Source organism: Odocoileus virginianus, chromosome 24 (genome assembly GCF_023699985.2).
Source record: "Odocoileus virginianus isolate 20LAN1187 ecotype Illinois chromosome 24, Ovbor_1.2, whole genome shotgun sequence".
NCBI lineage: Eukaryota > Metazoa > Chordata > Mammalia > Artiodactyla > Cervidae > Odocoileus > Odocoileus virginianus.
Window position 1 is genome coordinate 14,690,216 of NC_069697.1, and position 12,953 is coordinate 14,703,168.

At 34.6% G+C, this 12,953-nt stretch overlaps 1 protein-coding gene across 2 annotated transcripts in view; it reads right to left on the minus strand.

The window, feature by feature from the left end:
- The window catches only part of MGAT4C (MGAT4 family member C), a 794,672-nt gene that overhangs the window by 363,755 nt on the left and 417,964 nt on the right, over window positions 1-12,953 (minus strand). For both annotated transcript variants that reach the window (XM_070454299.1, XM_070454298.1), the window contains exon 4: window positions 3,850-3,910. The gene's annotated coding sequence lies outside the window, so the exon portion shown is untranslated. The remainder of the gene's footprint in view (window positions 1-3,849; window positions 3,911-12,953) is intronic.

Genomic DNA, 12,953 nt, shown 5'->3' on the forward strand with positions numbered 1-12,953 from the left:
TGCAATTATTTTGTTAAGTAAACCAGTAATTATATAACTTTTTTACTGTGTATATAATATATACATTATATTTCTTATATTCTTATTTATGGGATTATTTGGTTTTATGATATGATTTTATTCACTCAACAAATTTTATTGACTGTTTATTGTATTCAAGGCACTATCCTATCCACTTGAAATTATGCTTAGTTTTGTAGAATGGATACAAACAGGTATATAATATTCTTTTGCTCTCAATATATATAGCATATTTTCTATATAATTTATATTTATAATATATAGGGGAAATACTTAAATATTATGGTAAATGTTATGAGATCAAAGAAGTCTATAAGAGATTAAGATTAGATTAGACTATTAGAAAATACTTTTTTGAAGAGATGCATTAAAGCTATGTAAGCAGAGTCTAAAATATGGGGAGTTACTCACCACATAAAGAATAGACAAAAAGTGTGGCTGTTATTGAGAAGATAAGAAATAACAAATGTTGGAGAGTGTGTAGAAAACAGGAATCTTCATACACTCTAGATGGGACTGTAAAATAGTGAAGTCATTATGGAAAATGGTTATGGAGATTCCTCAAAAAATTAAGAATAAAACTATAATATGATGCAGCTATTCCACTTCTGAGTAGCAAGAAAATACTAATTCAAAAAGATATACATACCCCTATGCTCACTGCACCATTATTTAAAATAGCTAAAATGTGGAAACAACATAAGTGTCCATAAACAAAAGAACGGATAAAGAAGCTGTGGTATATTTATGCAAGAGAATACTACTCAGCCATAAAAAGAATGAAACCCTGCCACTTGCCACAACATGGATGAACTTTAAAGGAATAATGCTAAGTGAAATAAGACAAAAAAATACAAATATCTTGTGGTTTTACTTAGAAGTCAAATCTAAAAATAAATAAATAAACATATAGATACAGAGATAAGATTAGTAATTATCTAAGGGGAAGGAAGTTGAGAGTATGCAAAAGAAGCAAAACAGGCTCAACTGAGTAGAGTTGGATTGTAATTAGACTTCTGGTGGTGATTTCTCTGTACTGTATAGAGACATTAAATTATAATGCTATACACCTGAGATATATCATTAAAAAATTAATTACAATAACAGGACAGAGGAAAAACTGATGATAGATACAGAGCAGTGTTTAAAAGTACCATTATAATCTAAGCAGCAAAATGCTTGTTAGATCCTTTAAATGTCTCTAACAATATGGCTCATTTTAATTACTCTCAAAATAATGTGAATTTAGTCTGTATTTTATAAAGATTTTTCTAAAAGAAATTAAGAAAATATCTCATAGAGAGGCATATAATAGATTTTAATAAGGATATGGAAAATTAAAAGTTCACACATTGTTTTATTGTCTATAGACAAAAAAATACAGAATTGGGAAAGGGGGCAGGAATATGCCTAACCATGTATGCTTTGTTTATAGTATAATAGTATTTTTTTCCCTTAGTTTCATGAACTACTTTTCTTTCTCCCCCTCCCCCCACAAAATGCTTAGTAGACTGCTTTGAAATCTTAAAATAATATTTTTAAATATATTTATTTCACACTCCTGTTTATTAGGAGGCCTTAAAAGATTTTAAGGTCACAGCTGAATTTGAGGATTGTGAAGTTTGAAGAATATTTTATTTGAATATTAGGAATTATGCATAAAAGTCCTATTGGTTCCTATAGTAATAGCCTAATTATGCTTAACTCAATAATAAGAAAATTCCAGTTTTCTTATTAAATGTTCCACATGTTTACAACTAGGACAAAATCAAAAGACTTACACCATATAAAAGCAGGATAAAGTCATCATTTTCATCCGATTGTAAGAGCTTTCATTTTGCTACTTCATGAAATGATCAAGTTGTTTTTTTTTTAATTGTGATGCAGAAGAAATAATTTTAAATTAAAAATATAAGGAAAACGAATCAGTTTATATTGCCAATTTATGCACTGTTAAGACTATTGTCATGCATGCTAAAAACACTTTAGAAAGATTTCACAGTTTGCTTTCATTTAACTACTTCTTTGCCATTTATTGATTTAATCTTACACAAAATGGAGAATAGTTAAAAACCCAAGGGAAGATATTAGGTTTTAGTTTTATGTACCTGATCATGGAAATAATAAAATGAAGAATGGGGTTTTTTGGTTTTGTTTTTGCATTTGTTAAGCATCTGACATCCAGAAAAACAAAACAAAACAAAACAAAACAACAACTGTATAAATGTTTCTCAGCCCAATGTTAACACATAAATAAGCATCTCTTTCTTTTATATTCCTTTCAAATTTGAAACATTTGTCTTTATCTGTCTCAGTTTCCAAGGTATGCCATTTTCTTTCAAAATATATAGAGTAATAAGGTAGAATTGCCACAGTGGAAAACTATATTTTAAATAGGAAAACTCTTTGTTTCCTAACGTTTTTCTTTCATGAGACCTGTTTCAAATCAACTGTGAATTTTTTTTAAACTATACAGTAATGCACTTAAGTACACACCCCTGTGTTTCAACAAATAAAGGAGCCACGGAAATACATTTATCAAGAGTTAGGCCATTATAAGGAAACATATTTGTACTCAATTATGAGAATAAATGACTGTGCTAACAGCAGAAAAGTTGATTAAGTTTTTGTTACAAACACTTGCATATTAATAGATAAATTTTTTTCAATCTCTTTGATGCTGAAACTTTGCAAGAGATCATCTAACATATGTTCACACTACCAGTCTTCTAACAGATAAAAATTCAGTAGTCAGAGGTTATATGAATCAAGTATGCTCCATCTCATAGCACAGGTCAGACGATCCCTGAATGTGACCTGCTCCCGGAGGAAACCAATTTAATGCTTCATCGCACACAGAGCAGTATGTATGAATCACAAAACCTCCAGATAAATTAGTGACAGGTACATCTGAATAGGATTCCTTCTAAGTCGCTTATCTGTGGCCAGGCAAGCTTGTTTCACCCTCACTTCCAAAGATAAAGCCACATGGCATGTTGTCTTGGCAGATTCTCACAAAGCAAACAGCCCCCATCATCCATTATTGGCGGAAAAATTCCCTTATTATTTCAGGTACTGTACACTGTGACAGCAAATGGGATAAAATGAAAACTACCCGCCAGCAGAAAAATTCATCAACTGATCCCAGGCCTTATGTCTTCTCTAACTTTCATAAGCTCTGTGCCTCTACTCTTTACTTTTATTTTTGACGGTTCTGATACCCTGGAGTTGTAGCCATGGCAAAGTGCAAGAAAAAACAGCAGGTTATCAAAGACAACTTATCAGCAGCCAACAGGAGAAGAGATGCCAACAGTTAGTCAGTAACTGAAAGATCTGTGGCAGAACAAGGAAGAAAGATGCACCGATCTTTTTTATCTTGAAACAACTCCTTATTCCATTTGAAAAAACTCAGAGAAAAACTGAGACACTAAATACATACTCTAAGTACTTAGGGATAATAATCATAGAAAAGATGAAAAAATAATTTATGCATAAAATAACATGGGAAATGTTTGTAATGGAATATATTTATATATTTTATCAGCCATAAATAAATTGGACTATTAAAACTATATAAAGCTATATGCTTTAAATTAAGTATCAACGAAAGCACAAATATATTATCTTCTTCAAAGCTAAGTATCTCCTGATTACTAGAATTCCTTAAATTGATAGGAAGATATATCAGTTCTTACTTTCTACACCTCTTATAGTCTAGACTTAACACTTAAATCAAGACTTTCATTATATATCTTAATAAATGCCATGTCTTATTACAAGGGCAATAATATAGCATAGAATTCAATAGTGTAAATCAACAGGACTCACGTATTAGGTTCTGTCGATAGTCCTTCTCATGCAAAATCAGGGTTGTGCTTTCTGGATGAGTCTGTTAAACCAAAATAACAAAAATCTTAGTTTCCCATGCACTGCCACTTAGAATGCATGCAAATAAACCCCGAGTTAGTCAAAGAGAAAAAAATTTCATTAAAGCTACTGATTTGTAAATTTGGTCCTTTCAAATGTAGATAATGTTTACCCCTCCCTTCCCCCCATACCTTTGTAAAATTTCTGCCCAATGAACTCATTACTGTAGAAACTCAACTATGGCTACGGTCAGTTAATGAAATTCAGGTCTGAGATGAACCTCTATAAACATGCACATGGTTGGGCTTCTGGAATTGGGAGAGAAAAGGGTGATGCTGGAAAGAAAAAAAAAACTATATATATATATGTATATATATATATATATATAATTTAAAGGATGTACAATATGAGTTTGAGCAGGCTCCAGGAGTTGGTGATGGACAGGGAAGTCCAGCATGCTGCAGTTCATGGGGTCCCAAAGATTCAGACATGACTGAGCTACAGAACTAAACTGAACAATATGATATATATATATATATATATATATATATATATATATATATATATATAACTACACTAACTGCTGTCCTATACTTGAAATGATTCATAAAATTCTTAATGTCCAAAAAATGAAAGCAAAACTACTTTGAAAACATAACCAATACCATATTCAATGACACTTTGGGGAATATTAATGTAGCTGTTAAATTTACCTTCTTTGAAATTATGCAGGTTTAATTAGATTAGATGTATGTTCTTTACAGCCACAATAATTTAAGCAATATTAAACACCTTTTAAAATTTTTGTGCTCTAACCAAAGACTGTTTATATTGAGTTATTTATTTACCATGTGCTCTAACATCATCAGTAATTTCTTAGAAACTGCAGTATTTGAGAACTAAAATATACAACCAAAACATTAATCTACTTGTGGGGTACTATATTATAATAATGTTAGTTTATTTTTATGATTTAGAAAAATATGCAAATGTAATCAGAACAATTAGTTTGAATTTTTTTTCATTCATTTTTTTAATTTTAACTTTAATTAATTTATTTTTTTATTAGTTGGAGGCTAATTACTTTACAATATTGTAGTGGGTTTTGTCATACATTGACATGAATCAGCCATGGATTTACATGTATTCCCCTGCCCGATCCCCCCTCCCACCTCCCTCTCTGCCCGATCCCTCTGGGTCTTCCCAGTGCACCAGGTCCGAGCACTTGTCTCATGCATCCAACCTGGGCTGGTGATCTGTTTCACCCTAGATAATATACATGTTTCGATGCTGTTCTCTCTAAACATCCCACCCTCGCCTTCTCCCACATAGTCCAAAAGTCTGTTCTATACATCTGTGTCCCTTTTTCTGTTTTGCATATAGGGTTATCGTTACCATCTTTCTAAATTCCATATATATGTGTTAGTATACTGTAATGGTCTTTATCTTTCTGCCTTACTTCACTCTGTATAATGGGCTCCAGTTTCATCCATCTCATTAGAACTGATTCAAATGAATTTTTTTTAATGGCTGAGTAATATTCCATGGTGTATATGTACCACAGCTTCCTCATCCATTCGTCTTCTGATGGGCATCTAGGTTGCTTCCATGTCCTGGCTATGATAAACAGTGCTGCAATGAACATTGGGGTGCACGTGTCTCTTTCAGATCTGGTTTCCTCGGTGTGTATGCCCAGAAGTGGGATTGCTGGGTCATATGGCAGTTCTATTTCCAGCTTTTTAAGAAATCTCCACACTGTTTTCCATAGCGGCTGTACTAGTTTGCATTCCCACCAACAGTGTAAGAGGGTTCCCTTTTCTCCACACCCTCCGCAGGATTTATTGCTTGTAGAATTTTGGATAGCAGCCATCCTGACTGGCGTGTAATGGTACCTCGTTTTGGTTTTGATTTGCATTTCTCTGAAAATGAGTGATGTTGAGCATCTTTTCATGTGTTTGTTATCCATCTGTATGTCTTCCTTGGAGAAAAGTCTGTTTAGTTCTTTGGCCCATTTTTTGATTGGGTCATTTATTTTTCTGGAGTTGAGCTGGAGGAGTTGCTTGAAGGTAAACTTCCAAACTTATTCTATGAGTCCACCATCACCCTAATTCCAAAACCAGACAAAGATGCCACAAAAAAAGAAAACTACAGGCCAATATCACTGATGAACATAGATGCAAAAATCCTTAACAAAATTCTAGCAAACAGAATCCAACAACATATTAAAAAAATCATACACCATGACCAAGTGGGCTTTATCCCAGGAATGCAAGGATTCTTTAATATCTGCAAATCAATCAATGTGATACACCACATTAACAAATTGAAAGGTAAAAACCATATGATTATCTCAATAGACACAGAAAAAGCCTTTGACAAAATTCAACATCCATTTATGATTAAAACTCTCCAGAAAGCAGGAATAGAAGGAATATACCTCAACATAATAAAAGCTATATATGACAAACCCACAGCAAGCATTACCCTCAATGGTGAAAAATTGAAAGCATTTCCTCTAAAATCAGGAACAAGACAAGGGTGCCCACTCTCACCACTCCTATTCAACATAGTTTTGGAAGTGTTGGCCACAGCAATCAGAGCAGAAAAAGAAGTAAAAGGAATCCAGATAGGAAAAGAAGAAGTGAAACTCTCCCTGTTTGCAGATGACATGATCCTCTACATAGAAAACCCTCAAGACCCTACCAGAAAATTACTAGAGCTAATCAACGAATATAGTAAAGTTACAGGATATAAAATTAACACACAGAAATCTCTTGCATTCTTATACACTAACAATGAGAAAAGAGAAAGAGAAATTAAGGAAACAATACCATTCACCATTGCAAAAAAAGAATAAAATACTTAGGAGTATATCTACCTAAAGAAACAAAAGACCTATACATAGAAAACTATAAAACACTGATGAAAGAAATCAAAGAGGACACAAACAGATGGAGAAATATACCGTGTTCATGGATTGGAAGAATCATTATTGTCAAAATGGCTATACTACCCAAAGCAATCTATAGATTCAATGCAATCCCTATCAAGCTACCAACGGTATTTTTCACAGAACTAGAACAAATAACTTCACAATTTGTATGGAAATACAAAAAACCTCGAATAGCCAAAGTAACCTTGAGAAAGAAGAATGGAACTGGAGGAATCAACCTGCCTAATTTCAGACTATACTACAAAGCCACAGTTATCAAGACAGTATGGTATTGGCACAAAGACAGAAATATAGATCAATGGAACAGAATAGAAAGCCCAGAGATAAATCCATGAACCTATGGTCACCTTATCTTTGACAAAGGAGGCAAGGATACACAATGGAAAAAAGATAACCTCTTTAACAAGTGGTGCTGGGAAAACTGGTCAACCACCTGTAAAAGAATGAAACTAGAACACTTTCTAACACCATACACAAAAATAAACTCAAAATGGATTAAAGATCTAAATGTAAGACCAGAAACTATAAAACTCCTAGAGGATAACATAGGCAAAACACTCTCCGACATAAATCACAGCAGGATCCTCTATGACCCACATCCCAGAATATTAGAAACAAAAGCAAAAATAAACAAATGGGACCTAATGAAACTTAAAAGCTTTTGCACAACAAAGGAAACTATAAGCAAGGTGAAAAGACAGCCCTCAGATTGGGAGAAAATAATAGCAAATGAAGCAACAGACAAAGGATTAATCTCAAAAATATAGTTTGAATATTTTAAAAGCAAATGTCATGTGCCTATCTAAACTGTATAAATACAAAGTCATGTAAAAAAGTCCTCAATCAGTACATGTCATACTTTTTTGTTTCTTAAGTGTAGGATGGAGTGTTCAAAATTTCTGATTTATTATCCATTTATTTAACAAATAGATCTTGACTAAGCTGGCCTTACAATTCCCCTTGGCTTCACTAAACTTTACACAAGTTTCTTCCTGACCTCCCTTTTCTCAGAGCATTTACTTTAAGGTGGCAATTGTGAATTATTGCTCTGGTCCTTTGAGATCTTTTCCCAATGTCTCACCAGCTTTACCGACCCAGGAATGTCTTTCTCAAGGACTTGGGAGCCATCCTTTCGAGATGTAATCATCAAGAAAGATAGCACCTCTATCTCCCAGTTTTTACATGTGGATCTGAGCCTAATAATAAGCACTAGTCATATTAGGGGAAGCACACTGATTGAAACCGCCCACCTCGCCAAGCAACATAGTAACCATTCCCATGAGTTGTTTTATGACAGGAGATCCTGATAAGGAATATGGAACTAATAAGCCACCACCAACCGGAAGAGTTCGGGAAGGTTGAAAGGAGACACCGCGTGTCCATCCACTTCTCAGAATCCCTCTCGCTAGTATTCATCTTGGCTGAGAGATGCATGCGCCACCAGGAAAGACTCTGAATTAGAATGACTGGCCAAAGACCACCTGGAAACTAATCCCATCACCATAAAACCCGAGACTGGGAGCCACGCGGCAGAGCAGTTCTCCTAGGTTCCCTCACCCTCCTGCTCTCCACCCGGGTGCCCTTCCCAATAAAATCTCTTGCTTTGTCAGCACATGTGTCTCCTTGGACAATTCATTTCCGAGTGTTAGACAAGAGGTCAGCTTCGGGGTCTGGAAGGGGTCCCCCTTCCTGCAACAGTCACAAGCACAAATGACCTCATTACATTGACTAACCTCTCCTCAACATCTTCTAATAGTTTTTCACCAGCTCATCCCAACCTTTAAAAAGTTCTTACCCTGTATTTCAGCAGATTTAAGTTAAATATCTCCCCCTTTTTCAATAGTCTGAATAAAGTCTTCCTTGTCTAACTCCATCTGTTGCAAGTTTTCCTTTCTATTCTCAAGCATTTATTATGTGCCAATACAGTAGTAATTCAGTGGTATAGAAGTTGGACACTTACTTGTCTTAATAGAACCTACAGTCTAGTTGGGAGACTGAGATACGTAAATTGATTCTTAGAATGTGATCAGTACTATAACTGTGTGAACAGAATGGGGCACCAAATACAAGTGGTAAGAAAGTGAAGTTGCTCAGTCATGTCCGACTCTTTGCAACCCCATGGGCTGTAGCCTACTAGGCTCCTCCGTCCATGGGATTTTCTAGGCAAGAGTACTGGAGTGGGGTGCCATTTCCTTCTCCATGGCTTCCTGACTCAGGGATGGAACATAGGTCCCCTGCATTGCAGGCAGGCACTTAACTGTCTGAGCCACGTGGAGTACATAATAAAAAGTGTAACAGAACAAGTGCTATTGAAGTTATTATCTCAGAGAAGATGAGGTATCATTCAGGGAAATTGCACAAGGGAAAATACCCCATGAAGAGGATCCAGCATGTGTGAAAGCTGAGAGAGAAAACAAACATTTCAGTGCAAAGAAAATAATATCAGAAGGTCTGCATTGCACACAGTGATGTGGGAGGGGGCAGGAAATGTGGCTGAGATGTAGAAGAAAGAAGATAAGAAAAGGCATTTAATCATATAGTCCATTTTTCTTTTGATCAACACTTTTATGGAAAGGTAATACAACTTAAGTTCAATGCCAAGGGCTCTGTTATCAGACTCTCAGGCTTTGAAATCTGGCTCTATCTCTCGCAAGTTATATGATTTACACAGTTTCCCCATTTCATAAATGAAAATATTAAAAATATTCACTTCAAGAAGTTTTGTGAGGATTAGAAGAAAAATTCTAGATAAAATATTCAGTATAAGCCTTGAAAATGAGTTATTCAATCATGTCTGACTCTTTGTGTCCCCATGGATATACAATCCAGGGAATTCTCCAGGCCAGAATACTGGAGTGGGTAGCTGTTCTCTTCTCCAAGGTATCTTCCCAACCCATGTATCAAACCCAGGTCTCCCACATTGCAGACAGATTCTTTACCAGTTGAGCCACTAGGGAAGCCCAGCACGAGCTTTAGGACATGGAAATTATCAATGGTGATGATGATGAAAAAGACAATGATAGTCACCTATGATGATATCAATGATGAGGGCCACTCAAGGGTCACAGAGAAGTTTCTAAAGAAAAGAGAAACTGAACCATTTTAAAAATAGAGAAATATGATCAAGTTTACATTTTGAAATAGCATTCTGATTAGTTAGAAGAATGTTTCTAAAGTTGAAAAGTGATTGCTGTAATCTCTGTTTGGATGAACTATGTAGTAGACGTCTTGGTGATTGTCAGTTGGTATGTTTTATAAGAGGAGTTTGTTTGGTCACACAAATCATATGTCATCTCCAGCATATCTAAAATGCAATAGTAATCATAAGAGAAAGAGTTATATGTCTTTTAGCATATTTATTTATCAAGCACTGCTTTTTAGTACTTACAAGTATTAATTCATTTATTAGGTAATACTGTTATTCTTAAGCATGAAAAAATTAGAGCAAATAGAAGTTCAGTAATTTGCCCAATCCACATAGTATATGGAGAGCACAGATTCAAACCAGATAGTCTGGATCCAGAACTTTTATCCTTAAGCCCTGTGTGAATAGTGCTGTAATAGAGTCATTTTTGGAGTACCTGAAGCTTAGAAAGATATAATAAATCTCTACTATAATCTAAGGGATATTAAAGATCAAAGAACTTTGGGGCAATAGGAGAAAAACTATTTCAGCAAGGTAGAAAGCACAAAGCAGATAATGTCAGAGTAACTTAAAAAAATACAAAGACATATTTCAGGTAGATTTTAAAGAATGAATTGGATATCTGTCTCCTTGAAAATCAAACATAACTCTCTTTTAAAGAAAAATCTGTAATGATACTTATTTTTCTTTGTCTTCCCAACTAGATATGATTATTCCATTTCCTAAATTCATTTGTATTGGTATTTGCAAAACATATATAAAAATGTTTATCCATCTCAGATAAATCTACAATCAGCAACATTCTGATAGATTTATATCATACCTAAATAAAAATCTAAAATTCAAACTCCTTCTTATGGCCTCTCTAATTATACTTTTCTGTTGTGTATACATACACACACACACACACACACACACACACACAATTCACATACACAGTACATGCCATATCCAAGATACTCCAGGCATAATAATTTTTGTTCCTTAAACACAAAAGGCTTCCACTATTTCTTTGCTGGTACAAATCTTATATTATCAGATCTTTCTCACATGTTTCTTTGTCCACTTCCTATCTCATTTTAGAATATCCTTTAAGAAATATGTGGTGCCTTTTTTAGGGTTGATAATTATTCTCTGATAAAGGCTTTTTTGTTGTTGAGGGAATTGTACCTGCTGTCTCATCCCTGACCCTGCTACACTCCCCACCTCCTTTAACACTATCTGATGCTAATGAGTTTCTCTCTTTCCTAGAAAATGCCACAGATTCCATTCTGTATGTGCTTCTAACATTATTGACAAAATTATTACCACTTTTAGATCCCTCAAGGGGCAGAGGCCCTGTTTTTATATTATAATTTATCCTGTAGGAACATCAAAATACACCACCCTGTCATATGCCACTTTTGAATATGGATTATTCTGAGCTGAAGGTAATTGAGAATCAACAGACCCAGAAAGAAGCCTTCTCAGAACTTCCCTTCTGTGACTAGAGACAGAAACTTCAGAGAAATGAGGACTGTCCAAAATCCTTTCTCTGCGAGATTTTTATGGCCATGAAGAAGATGGAGAATCAGCATTAAGACGAGTCATCACCAAAAATAAAACAAAACCAAAAATGAAAACCCACAAAACAAACAAAAAGCTTATTAAAATAGCCTTTACTTTCCATTAGTTTCCCCTTATACTTACCCACCCAGAAACCCAAATTTCCCTTTCTTTGTCTAGTCCACAATTTATTCCCTTTTGTTAAAAAATATAAGCTTCCAAGTCTAACCACTTCTTGGAAATCCACTTCTTTTATATGGAGCCTTCAAACACGTACAAATAAAATAAATCTGTTTAACTTGTGTTTTGTCAATTTAATTTGAGAGTCCCAATGTTAAACCTTATAGGGTAGAGGAAGAGTTTTTTTCTTCTGCTACTATCTCCAGCACCTAAAGCAATGCCAGACTCAATAAATATCTGATGAATAAATGATGTGGAATTGGCAGAAACCATGTATTTGGAGCAACTGATTCATAGGAATCAGCAAATGAAAACTGTCTATCGAAATTATCAAATTTTAAGAAAGGTTTGTGCAAACAGAGTGTACTGTATTCAGTGCAGTCCTCATCATCTTGACTGTTTCCAGAAGCTAGATGAGGTCCAAATGCAAACAACACAGATAATAATAACCACAAATATAGACAGACAGCTAGATGGACAGACACAGAGATAGCTCAGGTGATACTGAGATAAGAAGTTGAGGGCTGCTTGGCAACTTTGTGGTCATCAAAGAAGCAGGAACGCTTCTGATTTTCCACTCAAAGCAAATGGATTCCACCTTTATGTTGTTTGGAATATTGTTACTTCAATCCCAGCATTTTCGGGTTTCAGGAAGCAGAAAATAAGGGAAGGATGTAAAAATGACACATCCACTAGCTTTAGAAGGACTGTTTAAAAGAGCTATGCTAGAAACTGACTTATAACTTCAACTTATATCTTATGTGAAACACTTTCAGAACTGAAGCTGAATAACTATATTTAGATGATTATATTGCCACCTTAAACGATGAAATGATCCATTAGTTAAGGTAAATGGAAGAAATACAGTTTTTCTTTCCTCTTATGAAAAGTATCCATTTTTAATTATGTCATACAACTGTCTTATTTTTACGGAAATAAATAAGTCTTGGCAAAATAATTTTTATTACATATTTTCCTTTAAATTTACTGCACCAACACTAAACAAGGGAATCTCAGGACTAAAATTGAGCTCATGGTTTGAAATATCAAGAACTGTTAATTTATAATAGCAAGTGCAAAGACAAACCTCAAGTACCCTCCATATACATGTATGAAAATGAAAGATTCGCTTTTATAATCTGTCCACTTTCAAATACTTCCCCATCAGCACTTGATGAAACTTCATCATACCTATCACCAGTCCCTGACCACCTTCTTTTCAACTCTAATGAAACTTCATTC